We start from the raw sequence: 13,472 nt of genomic DNA on the forward strand, positions 1-13,472 counted from the left end.
GTATTGCAGTTTCAGCTTTAGCATCAGTCCTTCCAATGAACACCCAGGATTGATCTCCTTTAGAATGGACTGGTTGGATCTCCTTGCAGTCCAAGGGACTCTCAAGTGTCTTCTCCAGCACCACAGTTCAAAAGCATCAATTCTTCGGCGATCAGCTTTCTTCACAGTCCAACTCTCACATCCATACATGACCACGGGAAAAACCATTGCCTTGACTAGATGGACCTATGTTGGCAAAGTAATGTCTCTGCTTTTTAATATACTATCTAGGTTGGTCAAAACTTTCCTTCCAAGGAGTAAGCGTCTTTTAATTTCATGGCTGCAATCAGCATCCGCAGTGATTTTGGAGCCCCCCAAAATAAAGTGTGACACTGTTTCCACTGTTACCCCATCTATTTCCCATGAAGTGATGGGACCAGATGCCATGATCTTTGTTTTCTGAATGTTGAGTTTCAAGCCAACCTTTTCACTCTCCTCTTTCACTTTCATCAAGAGGCTTTTGAGTTCCTCTTCACTTTCTGCCATAAGGGTGGTGTCTTCTGCATATCTGAGGTTATTGATATTTCTCCCAGCAATCTTGATTCCAGCTCGTGCTTCTTCCAGCCCAGCGTTCCTCATGATGTACTCTGCATATAAGTTCAATAAGCAGGGTGACAATATACAACCTTGACGTACTCCTTTTCTTATGTGGAACCAGTCTGTTGTTCCATGTACAGTTCTGACTGTTGCTTCCTGACCTACATACAGGTTTCTCAAGAGGCAGGTCAGGTGGCCTGGTATTCCCATTTCTTTCAGAATTTTCCACAGTTTATTGTGATCCACACAGTCACAGGCTTTGGCATAGTCAATGAAGCAGAAATAGATGTTTTTCTGGAACTCTCTTGCTTTCTCCATGATCCAGCGGATGTTGCCAATTTGATCTCTGGTTCTTCTGCCTTTTCTAAATCCTGCTTGAACATCTGGGAGTTCACGGTTCACATATTGCTGAAGCCTGGCTTGGAGAATTTTGAGCATGACTTTACTAGCGTGTGAGATGAGTGCAATTGTGCGGTAGTTTGAGCATTCTTTGGCATTGCCTTTCTTTGGTATTGGAATGAAGACTGACCTTTTCCAGTCCTGTGGCCACTGCTGAGTGCTTAGTCATGTCCAGCTCTTTGGGATGCCATGGACTAGAGCCTGTCAGGCAACAAACACTGAAGTTGGTTGCCATTTCCTTCTCCAGAGCATCTTCCTGACCCAGGGACTGAACCCACATCTCTTTCATCTCCTGCTTTGGCAGGCAGATTCTTTACCACTTGCGCCAACTGGGAGACCTTTAAATAATAGACATGTATGTATGCATACATTTGCATATGTGAATTGTAGTATCTTAGTAAATAGCCATTTTTTTACAGTATATTTATTGTAAGATGTTATTATATTTATAAAATAATTTTCCTTTATGTACACTCTTTCTTGTATTTTTCTCTTCCCAATACCTGGATACGTTTTGATTTTTTTTTTTTCAGTTTGCCATTATTAAGAAAAAATAAGTAAAAGCAAAGCCTAAGTCAATAATTTCGGCTTTGAAAACTTGTTTAAAAGCTTTATTCACTATTAGAGTGAATGTGGAGACCTTGGTATTAGTTAAAGGAACTGGACTATTTAATAGCAAAGGACACTGATCCCTGGCAGACCTCACTCACCCCGATTGTATTTTTCTCTACAATTTACTCCTTCATTAAGCATTTATTGAGTGCCTATTTTACATACAGAGTATTTTGATGGATTTAAATAATTTTACACAATGATCTGTGCATTTAAGTAGTTTCCAATTCATTTGAGGGAATAAAGCATCCAATAGAAAAAGGGATATAATAAGAAAAAACAACTGGCTTGATTTATCAACCTTGAGGTCTTCCTTTGCAATATCCTCTCTTTTGTCTATCCTTACACTTCTGTTCATTCAATACCAAGTCTAGTCAACTCTACCACTTAGCTATTTCATGAATCCAACCACTTCTCTTCTTGTCGGTTTCCAATGCTCTATCCTTATGTTTTTTACAGTGAACGTTTCTGTGGACAATCGCACAGTTATTTTTGTGCATCCATTCCAGAAGTTGATACTATAAATAGTACACAATAGGTGTTCAGGTATAATTTTTTTTTTTTTTAACTGAGGCAAGATACAGAAAATATTTGAAAATGAGGTTAAGGAAATGTAGGAAACACTTATTTTGCACCTAGGGTTTCCCAGGAACTAGACACATATTAATTTAAATTTTCTCAAAACCTTTGAAGTGAGTCAATGTTAGCAAAAAGAAATTGACTTGCATAGACACACAGTAGCCTTCAAATTAAAAGAAGAAAAAATGTAAAATAATGGGCTAGGAATACAAACTCATGTCTATGGCAAATTACTTTCCCATTAAATATTGCCTAAGATATTTTACTTTTATCTTGAGGAAATGAGAAACCAGTTAAAGATTTTTGACCCAGAAAAAGCATGGTAGCAACTGTATTTTAGAAAAATTTAATATAGCAATATTGTGCATGATTTTTAATAGAGATACTAAATTCAGGGAGCTACAAGACTAACTCAGTGACCAAGGAGATTGTAAATAGTGTCCAGAGTAGGCTACAGAAAATAGAAATTAAAAGATGGAATAACTTTTGCTATAAATTACATTGGTGCTTATGGTCTATTTATGAGAAACCACTGGTTCTTTTTCCACTGCAGAGAAAAGAAAATTATTTTTTAAAGAAAAGAATCACCTTCTTGAAAACATAGGTCAAATACAACCTTGAGCATAGTCCAAAAAATTCATGGTGCTGTTTTTCTCATTTAGGAAATGCGCTGCAATGCCAGGCCAGTTTCTGACAGTGCTGTAGTTCTTCTACATCCTGGAGTAATTTATCAAAGTAACTGTAGGCAAAGGAACTTCAAGTTTTGGGGTTTCCAATTTCATCGGCAGACAACAAGCCCCACGGCAAACTCTTAAGAAAATGCGAGTCAAAAAACTGGAAGGAATGGCTACTTGACAAGTGGCTCCGTAGGTTTCTGTGAAGAACTGCTGTGTAGGTGAAGCTGGGAAGCAGTGATTGTAAGGTTTAAAAAACATGTCAAATAAAAAGTTCATAAAATCTGATCTGATTCATTGTTTCACACATCTTAAGAGATGTCTCTTTTAAGCCAGTCATTTTCTCTTGAGTTTAAGTAACTTTTAAAAGTGAGGATGCTCATTGCTAGGCTGAGAATGAGATGATGCAATCTGACAACTGCAATGATAAAATAGGGCCTCAAATTCCAGGAAGCGTAGATATAAACATTAGTATACTCAAAGTACCTATGAAAAGAACAGAAGAGATACCTTTTGTCATGTTGCATGTCCAGAGTTGAATGAATACTATACGTCTGAGAGGGTAACAGGCCAGAAGGCTAGAGGCCCCCAAATGCAGGAAATAGGTTGCAAGTGTCAGACATTTTTTATCTCTCTTAAGAGGTAAGAGGAAACAAACTATGTGTCAGATTTTTTTTTTTCTTCCCTATGCAAAATTAAAAGGAGGTTTCTTTTAAAATTCTGCATTGCCAGGATGACACCTGGTTCCACCTGAACTTAAGTTTTCTCAAACCTTGACCTAACCAATGCATTTTTCTTATGGAGATGTTTTTCTTGAGCTATGTTAATGAGCTATGTATTTACCCTAGACTCTCTTCAAGTTGGTTCTGCCTAAGACTCAGAACCCATAATGGCTCAACAAACCAGTATGCTTTACTCATACAAATGTTTTCCTAATCTATGTAAATGAGACTATGTATTTGCTTGGAAATCTGCCTTTCTTCAAGATTCATGTCAATTGTCTATGGCCTGGGAAACCTCACCTTGTGCCAATGTTATCTCAAAATGCATGTTGTGGATGAGGGGCCTGGTGCCACTTTCTGAGTTTTGAGACATTTCCTTTCTCTAATTATCAGTCTGCTAGTAGGTATATAACTGCCTGTTAAAGTCTAGCAGGTGGGCACTCTTTCTGCCCTCTTCTGATGTCTATGTCAGAAGCTTTCTCTATATCTTTTACACTTTATAAAACTTTATCACAAATGCTCTGAGTGATCAAGACACATCACTGGCCCCGGATTGAAATCCTTTCCTCCTGAGACCAAGAATCCTGGCATCTTTCACGGCTCAGCATCAACCTTTCATGTGCTGTGTGCTAAGTAGCTTGCTGCATGTCCAACTCTTTGCAACCCTATGGACTGTGGCCCTCCAGGCTCCTGTGTCCATGGGATTCTCCAGGCAAGAATTTTGGAGTGGGTTGCCATTTCCTCCTCCAGGGAATCTTTCTGACCCAGGAATGGAACCCATGTCTCTCAGTCTCGTCCATTGGTAAGTGGGCTCTTTACAACTAGCACCACCTGGGAAGCCCAGAATGAATGCTATAATTTACCATTTATGGCATCCCAGGATCACTAAAACTAAGTCATAAACCTTTGCCCCTATTTTGCATTACTAGAAGTTCTTTGTGATATAAAGACATGACTGTAAATAGTAAAAGCCATTGAAATATGTATTTTAAATGCAAGAACTTTATGGTATGTAACATATGTCAAACTACTTTAAAGAAAACAAAATGAATACAGACCAAAAAATTATCTGAAGAGAAATGGAAACTAAATTTCCCCCCAAATTTCCGGCATTCAAATTGTGTGAAAACTTGGTGTTACAATGAGAAATTTTCATGTGAGAAATAGTTTCATGGGAAATAGAAGATATGTATTTATAGCCAAGAAGAGGCAAATTATTTGAACTGAAGTATTTATTTAAGGATTATCCCTAATAGCAGATAGTTAAGAATAGCTTAAATGTCTAAAACTGACAGGGTAAGTAAGGATATTACTGTATGTACACCAAATGACTGGGTAGCCTTTCCCTTCTCCAGGGGTTCTTCTCAACCCAGGGAATGAACCCAGCTCTTCTGCATTGCAGGCGGATTCTTTACCAGCTGAGCCACGAGAGAAGCCCAAGAATAATGGAGTGGGTATCCTAACCCAGGAATTGAACTGGGGTCTCCTGCATTGCAGGTGGATTCTTTACCAACTGAGCCATCAGGGAAGCCCCAAAGTCTGATGCTCTAACGACTGTGCTGTCTGGTGCTCTTACAGTTAATGACAGGGGAAGAACACAGATCAAGATCAGTCAAAGGAAGAGATGCATAGAGCAGGGTCAGTGGAAGTTACAAACATGAAGCTTTTGTTGTTTTTAGGATGTATTGAACCTCCTGTTACTGATCTTTGATGATCCATGTGGGGTGTTACTGCCACCATAGGAAGCTAATCTGAGCATCAGTGTACAGTTTTTATTGGGGGTTCATTGCATACACATAATTGATTCACTGATTGCCTAAGTGCTTGATTTCAGCCTCCAGATCAACAGCTGATGACTCAAACTTCCTTCCTAAGTCACATGGTTGGTATTTCTCCTATGACCAGTTTCCACCTTATGATGATGGGATGTAGCTAACTCCACTCTAAAATCCAGTATAATCAGCTTCCACACTAAACAAAGACACTCCTTGCAGCTGAGATTATTTCCCAGAAGCTGAGGGCAAAGGACACATTAATCTCTCTTTGCCAAGGTCAAATTCTTTACCATAGGATAATAAATTAGGTGAATAGGTAGGGAAGAGTAAAATATGAAATGAGAAGGTGTAGGAAAAAATAGAAAACAAGAAAAAAATAATCTGTAATTGAGTTAAGAACTTTTTCTTTCATCAAAATTTTAATTTGTATTTTTGCTATGTTTCTCTTATAGTAAATAAGTTTTTCCAAATAAAAATAAATGAATAATATAAAATACTAGAAGTCTTTAGTATAAGCACCCTTACTTGTGTTGTGATATACTTAGTCACCCTGTGGTGTGCAACTCTTTGTGATCCCATGGACTGTAGCCCACCAGGTTGCTCTGTCCATGGAATTTTCCAGGCAAGAATACTGGAGTGGGTGGCCATGCCCACCTGCAGGGGATCTTCCTGACCCAGGGATTGAACACAGGTCTCCCTCATTACAGGAGGATTCTTTACCATCTGAGTTACCAGGGAAGCCCCATTCACCTTAACTATTACTGGTTTAATAGCAGTTTTCATTGCTCCACTCTGAGCTCCTCAAGAGCAAGGATAATGTCTAATTCATCTCAGTATCCTTATTACCTAATTTGCTCCCAAGCAAAAGTTGCTTATCAGAATTTTGTGAGATAATAAAGTGGTTAAGAGCATGAACTCTGGATCCAGATTCCCTGAATTTGATTCAGCTTTGCCAGTTACAAACTATGTAACATTGGGCAAGTTTCTTAATCTCTCAGTGCTTTGAGTTGCTCATCTGTGAAATGGGTACATTAACAAAACCTACATCATAGGGTTGTTGTAAGGACAAAATGTGAAAGTCCATGTGAAGTCCATGTATAGCATGGTGCTAGAATATAGTGAGTATCCATTAAATGTTAGCTACAAGTAGGAGAAGAAAATAATCCCTATAAAAATCGATCACAAATATTTTTGCACCTCTATATTTCCTGAACTTTCCTTAATATTCTTTTATGGTAATATTGGGTTGGTAAAAAAGTTCATTTGGGTTTAAACATAAGATGTCATGGAGAAACCTGAATGAACTATTTAAGTACAATGATCCTTGTCACTTTGAGCTCCCAAGTCTTGGGGGAATGTTGTATCACATTTAAACAATTTAATGGCAGGAAAGAGGTGAAGTTGTCCAACTGGGAGCTTTAACTGAAGCATCAAGCATCAAGTCAGATTCTGGAGGATGTTGGCCAAAAGGTTACAGATAATCCACCCAAAGGATTTGGATTTAGGCAACGAAAAGAAGGAAATCAAGATCAATGAGGTCTGTTTCACAAAATTGTCTGGAATCAGCCTTGGAATTAATTTTCAAAACTGAAAAATTATTGTTGCTGACAATTCCTGTGTGGTCTGTAACAAGGTAGGTCTAACAGCTTAGGTTTAGATTTGTCACCAAAATTCACATTATTTCTCTCATGTGCCTTGAAATATTGAAATCGTTGACATAAACACCCTCTACTCATGAGAATACAAAATAATCTGATGTGCAGTTTAGTTCAACTAAATGAAAATTTGTTGAGGCTTCCTGTTGATCAGGCAGTGAACTTAGTCTTCTGAGAGATGTATGGGTGAATAAGTTATGGTTGCTGTCCTGACTCTTACCTTAAATATACTGTTGTCATTTATTCAAAGCCATGGGATTTTAGATAGATAGATGTCAGTTGCCTTACCAAAAACTTTAGCAATCGTTTTGTTTTCTTCATCAAATGGAAGATTGATAGTGGGGGTATGACAGAAGACATTCTTGAAGCTGAGGTGTGGAAGTTCAAAGAGTTAGAAGGAGACAGTATCCAAATAAATATCTTCTTAATCTATCCTGAGCATAGAAAGTAATCTTCATTTTCTAATTCTTGATTAATTTTTCACGGTAACATGTTGCATATAAAGATGGAAACAGATATAAAGCATGCTTAAAAGGCACAAACAATATTCCTATAAAAAACAAACATTTTTTCTGCATCAAATGCACTGATATAGTTTCTTTTATGCTTATTCATTACATTGGTTTATCATTTTGTATTAAATTAGAATTTTTGACTAAAATGCTGACCTTAAACAAATGCTAAATCAATTCCATGCATGAAGTGTTTTTGAACATTTAATATGCACAAACCAGCTTATTAGATCTTTATTGAATACAGCAGTGAAAACTATGCTAGGTGAGACAAATACAGATGTGATTAAAATATAGTCATGATTTCAAGGCCCAAATATCAATAGTAATGGAACTGACCACGTGACAAATATCATTTGATAACAAAAGTATGCCATGACTAGAGTGATAGTGAAAGGGTAAATGTGTCATCTTGGGGCCCACCCATCTCTGCAACCAAGTCTTTTTCACTGTTCTGTGTTCCCTGCATGCCCCTCATATAAAAGAATTACAGGGACTCCCCTGGTGGTCCAGAGGGTTTGGTCTCATTTCTTAGGAAGCATACTCTGATAATCCTTTATTTCTTAAGCTGCTTCTCTAATGTGCTTCCAGGACCTTTTGACTTTCCTCTATCCAGACATTATAAAATTTCTTCGTAATTGTCAATTTATGATTCTTTCTCTGAAAATTGAAATAACCTTAGAAGTATACTGATTCTTATTAAATGTACACGAATTCTTATTCAACATTATGTACTCAGTAACTAGCATAGTGCCTGGTGCCTTGTAGATGATCAAAGTTTGTGTGCTGAGTAAATGTACCAATGAGCAAAAGAAATTAGGAATAAACCTTTGCAAAAAAATTAGGAAATATTACAATCACTCAATAATTATTCTGTTAATTACTACCAACTAATGTCAACCTATGCATTAAATAATGAGATGGTAAACAGGTAAGATTTAGTTGACTCTATCCTTAAATAAAGGTCTTCTCTGGCAGGCAGAGGTTAAGAATTCACCTACCAAGCAGGAGACGAAAGAGATGAGGCTCCCTGCAATGGGAAGATCCCATGGAGAAGAAAATAGCAACCCACTCCAGTGTTCTTGCCTGGGAAATCTTGTGGACAGAGGAGCCTGGTGGGCTACAGTCCATAGAGTCCTGACAGAGTTGGACACGATTTAGTGACTAAACAATAACAGCAACAATCCCGAAATAAAGAGAGCAGTTTAGAAAGATGGTAAATAAACAAACAGAGGTTAAAGTGTTGGATTCAGGGCTCAGGGTGATGGCTGCTCTTTTAGAGAACTAGGGGCAACTTCATCAGAGGATGAAGTAACCCATTTTTGGACTAAAGTGGCTGAGAATTTCTCTTGGAGGAGTTTTCCTTTGATCTGGATCCTGGGTGCCAAGATGGTGATGGTAGAGCTGTTCTATTCAAGAACAGACAGAGAATGAGGGAGAAATTTGTGGCTGGCTATGCTCATGAGTTCATATTGATTGTGAAGTACACTTGGGACATCCAGATGAAAGATTCAAGAGAGCATGAAGTTTTGGCAGTGTATATGCACTTTAGGACTCATACCTGAAATAACCGGGCATCTTTATTAAGAAAAAGAATACAAACTTAGCAACAAAAATAAATGCTTATTTCCTGATTCATGGGGTCGCGGAGAGTCGGACACGACTGAGCGACTGATCTGATCTGATCTGATCTGATAACTTTTAAAAGGTCTGTAAGCACCATGACATCACAAATCCTTTCAGGAAAAATTATCATTCTTATTTCTTTTTAATTAACTGTCAGACATATCAATGCTTCAGCAATATTTTTGTTTTTAGACTTTTGACTTCATGATTTTTAATTATCACTTCACATGATCAACACTTTCTAGTAATATTTTACAGAGAGAAAAAAAGAAACATAAATCCACCTTTCTTTCAACAGAGTCAAGTATTTTTATTACCATAGCTTAGAAGAGCTACTACCATCTTCACATCCCCTTAATGATCATTCCATGTCTAGGGCTTCCACTGTTTACAGAAGCAGAACTTCCTGCTTAGGAGCATCAGCTCTGACACAGAGCCCATTCTGCTCTCATTTCTTCAACATTCTCCCATGTCATTCATGTATCCTCTCCTCCATGCCACCCCAACCACGTTCTTTGTGGAGAGTAAAGTTTTTATGGGACCTGAATTCTAGATCTGTCTTAAGTTTGGAAGAGGAGGAGTAATGCATTCAGTCCTTCTTCAGACAAAATGGGATCCAGTTGCACAAAGAGGCCACCAGGGCAGGTTTCTATGGGAAATTTGCCCTGCCAACTCTTGCAGTCATTCACAGCCCCAGGGTCACCACAAAACAGAGAGTGATCCCAGAGTGCAGCAGCTCTCTTAATCTCCAACACATGACTCAGCCTTCTGTTTTTCCCTTTTGTCCCAAGTGGGGGAACACTCAGAGCTTCAGAAAAGCACCTTTATCAGTGAACAACTCTGCAGTTTAAGGATCTTCAGCTCCACCATGAATGTACTTCTAGGTTCTGGACCATAGAGAAATTAAGTACCAGTGTCCTGTGGCATACACTTAAAGTATAAGGCCTTTTTCTGTCTTGGAGGAGTTGACAGCTCATTTGGAGAATCTAACATGTCCACTTACACATAAAATAGCTTGATGTGATTTTGTCCAGGCAGCAAGTCATTAGAGAAACTAGATACATTAGTTAGACACATGAGATAAATATCAAAATCAATGCTGTAGAGAGGACAGAGAAATTATTTTAAGCTTAGGTGAACCCAGAAGACTTTATGAAGAGGAAAGAACTTTAATAAAGTCTAGATCCACAAATAAACTTTGTATACATTTATGTAGGGAAAGGAATTCCAGGTCAGAGGAACAGTGTGAGCGAGGAAGTGAAAGTAAGAATCAGGATGATACAGTTAATTTGAAATAAGTACACATAACTTCTGGAAGTCATAAAAGCAACAACATAAAACAGTGGCTTCGTGAATTTTGCTGATATTTATTAAGAAGTAGTCTGTTGTCCCACAGTCATACGTAAAATTGAGGTCATTAAACTTTCATCTTCAGGGCATATAAAAACATGAAGAGAATGATTCCCCTTTCTGGATAGTCAATCCCAAAGACTGAGTTTATGGAAGGAGAAGAAAAAAGTACAAAATTGAGTTTCCCTGTCATAAATTCACCTTGACTATTTTGACTGTGGAAAGTTATCACTATTTTTGTGGTGGGCAGGATTTATAGCTTTGATCCCCCAGGACATTCTACAAAAGAAAGACAATTTGGCATATTTCTTCTGGAGCCTGAGTTGGAAATGAAGTAGGAAATAAAAAAAGTTTTCTGCTCTATGACTACCTAGCTAAATTGCAAAATAAAAACCAGGAACCATATTAACTCATTATATATATTTTCAAGCTGTTCATACAGAGCTGCTGACTATTTATTTTCACAGTCACTACAATTGTATTAAAATAAGAATACCTATTCAAATTTATAGTGATTATACTTTCTCACAACATAGTTTTCTGCCAAAAAACACAAAAATTTAAGTAATTTTTGGTGGGGGGAGGAAAAGAGCAAAGGGTCAATATGAGCTTTGTTTTACAATCACTCTCAAATTATATTATTCAAATTCTCTTACCTCATTTAGAACTGCAACCTGAAGATTCATTTTTATTTCCATATACATCAAATTTGTCTATGTATTAATAGAAAATGTGATCTATCTGAAAGTGTCATAAATCTTAGGTAAAAAAAAATCTCAAAGTGAAAGGTCCCTATGTGTGCCCTTTCAAAAGTCTTACAACTTCTCTCCAAGTGTGAAAACTTTAAATATAAAATTGTTGTTCAGCCCATATTTGATTTCGTCCATCTATGTGAATCAGGCTATTATTGCTCCTTTTTCTCTTCTCTAATCTAGTCATTCTAATTGCCTAGGCTACAAGAAAAGAGGTTTATACATGCTTCTAATATACTTTATTAAAATTTTTACTTTTCAAGTATTAATATAAGTAATTCTAAACTTTTCCAGGGAGAAGGCAATGGCATCCCACTCCAGTACTCTTGCCTGGAAAATCCTATGGACGGAGGAGCCTGGTGGGCTACAGTCCATGGGGTTGCTAAGAGTCGGACACAACTGAGTGACTTCACTTTCACTTTTCACTTTCATGCATTGGAGAAGGCAATGGCAACCCACTCCAGTGTTCTTGCCTGGAAAATCCCAGGGACGGGGGAGCCTGGTGGGCTGCCATCTATGGGGTCGCACAGAGTCGGACACGACTGAAGTGACTTAGCAATAGCAGCAGCAGCAGAAAACTTTTCCAACAGTTGCTTTCTGCAAGATGAATACTTGAACAGCATCACTTGAATATAAGTTTTATTCTTGTAATAATTATATTTTTGTTTAATCCCTCAGTCCTGTCCAGCTCTTTTGCAACTCCATGAACAGTAGCCCACCAGGCTACTCTGTCCATGGGGATTCCCAGGCAAGAATACTGGAGTGGCCATTTCCTTTTCTGGGGGATCTTCTCATCCTGGGGATCGAACCCATCTCTCCTCCATTGCAGGTGGATTCTTTACCACTGAGCCACCAGGGAAGTCCTATAATCATTGTAGCTAACATTTATTAGGTATTTATCACATCAAATGTTAACTAAATGTATATGAACTACTTTGTTTAATTCTCACAAGAGAACAAATGAGATAGATATCATCTTCTTTTATGAGAAACTAAGGCACAGAGGTTTATTATTTGAAACCCAGGGAATCCAGTTCCACAGTTTATGTTCTTAATTACTATATTATCCCCACACATATAGCATAGTGCTATAAAGAGAGAGGATTCTTGCTAGAAGCATGGTGGAGTTAATTTGAAATTCAAGGATAGCTAAAGACCTTTTCTTTTGGAAACTCAGTTTTCTATAGGAAAAAAATAAGCTGTCATTTTAGTCATGGCATCATTCATGTCTGCTGGGAAAGGGCAGAAGCGCAGAGGAGAAGAGGGCATCAGAGGATGAGATGGCTGGATGGCATCACCGATGCAATGGACATGAACTTGGGGAAACTTCAGGAGACGATGAGGGACAGGGAGGTCTACAGTGCTGCAGTTCATGGGGTCGACAAGAGCTGGACACGACTGAGTGACTGAACAACAACAGCAATCATTCATTTCTTTCCAGAAGATTAGGATTTGCCCAACCAGTATTTGTTGAGTATCAACCAGGTGCCATATATATATATACACACACATATATGCGTGCATGCTTAGTTGCCTCAGTCATGTCCCAGTTTTTGAAACCTTATGGACTGTAACTTGCCAGGTTCCTCTCCCCATGAGATACTCCAGGGAAGAATACTGGTGTGGGTTGCCATGTCCTCCTCCAAGAGATCTTCCTAACCCAGGGATGGAACCCATGTCTCCCGTGTGTCCGGCATTGCAGGCATATTCTTTACTACTGAACCACCAGGGAAGCCCAAATATGTATAATTTCAATATATGAAAATTTTATATGTGTATACAGTGCTGCTGCTGCTGCTAAGTCACTTCAGTCGTGTCTGACTCTATGCGACCCCATAGACGGCAGCCCATCAGGCTCCCCCGTCCCTGGGATTCTCCAGGCAAGAACACTAGAGTGGGTTGCCATTTCCTTCTCCAATGCATGAAAGTGAAAAGTGAAAGTGAAGTTGCTCACTTTTGTCTGACTCTTAGCGACACCATGGACTGCAGCCCACCAGGCTCCTCCATCCATGGGATTTTCCAGGCAAGAGTACTGAAGTGGGGTGCCATTGCCTTCTCCAATATACAGTGTTGCTGCTGCTGCTGCTGCTAAGTCACTTCAGTCGTGTCCGACTCTGTGTGACCCCATAGACGGAAGCCCACCAGGCTCCAATATACAGTGTTAGAAAATGTTTAATTCTCCTGATTACTGATGGAAAGAGGTCTGCTCAGAAGTTCCAGAACTGTCCTAAAGTTGGATA

The sequence above is a fragment of the Moschus berezovskii genome, chromosome 25, assembly GCF_049115385.1.
Source record: "Moschus berezovskii isolate FMDL1 chromosome 25, NW_MosBer_1.0, whole genome shotgun sequence".
NCBI lineage: Eukaryota > Metazoa > Chordata > Mammalia > Artiodactyla > Moschidae > Moschus > Moschus berezovskii.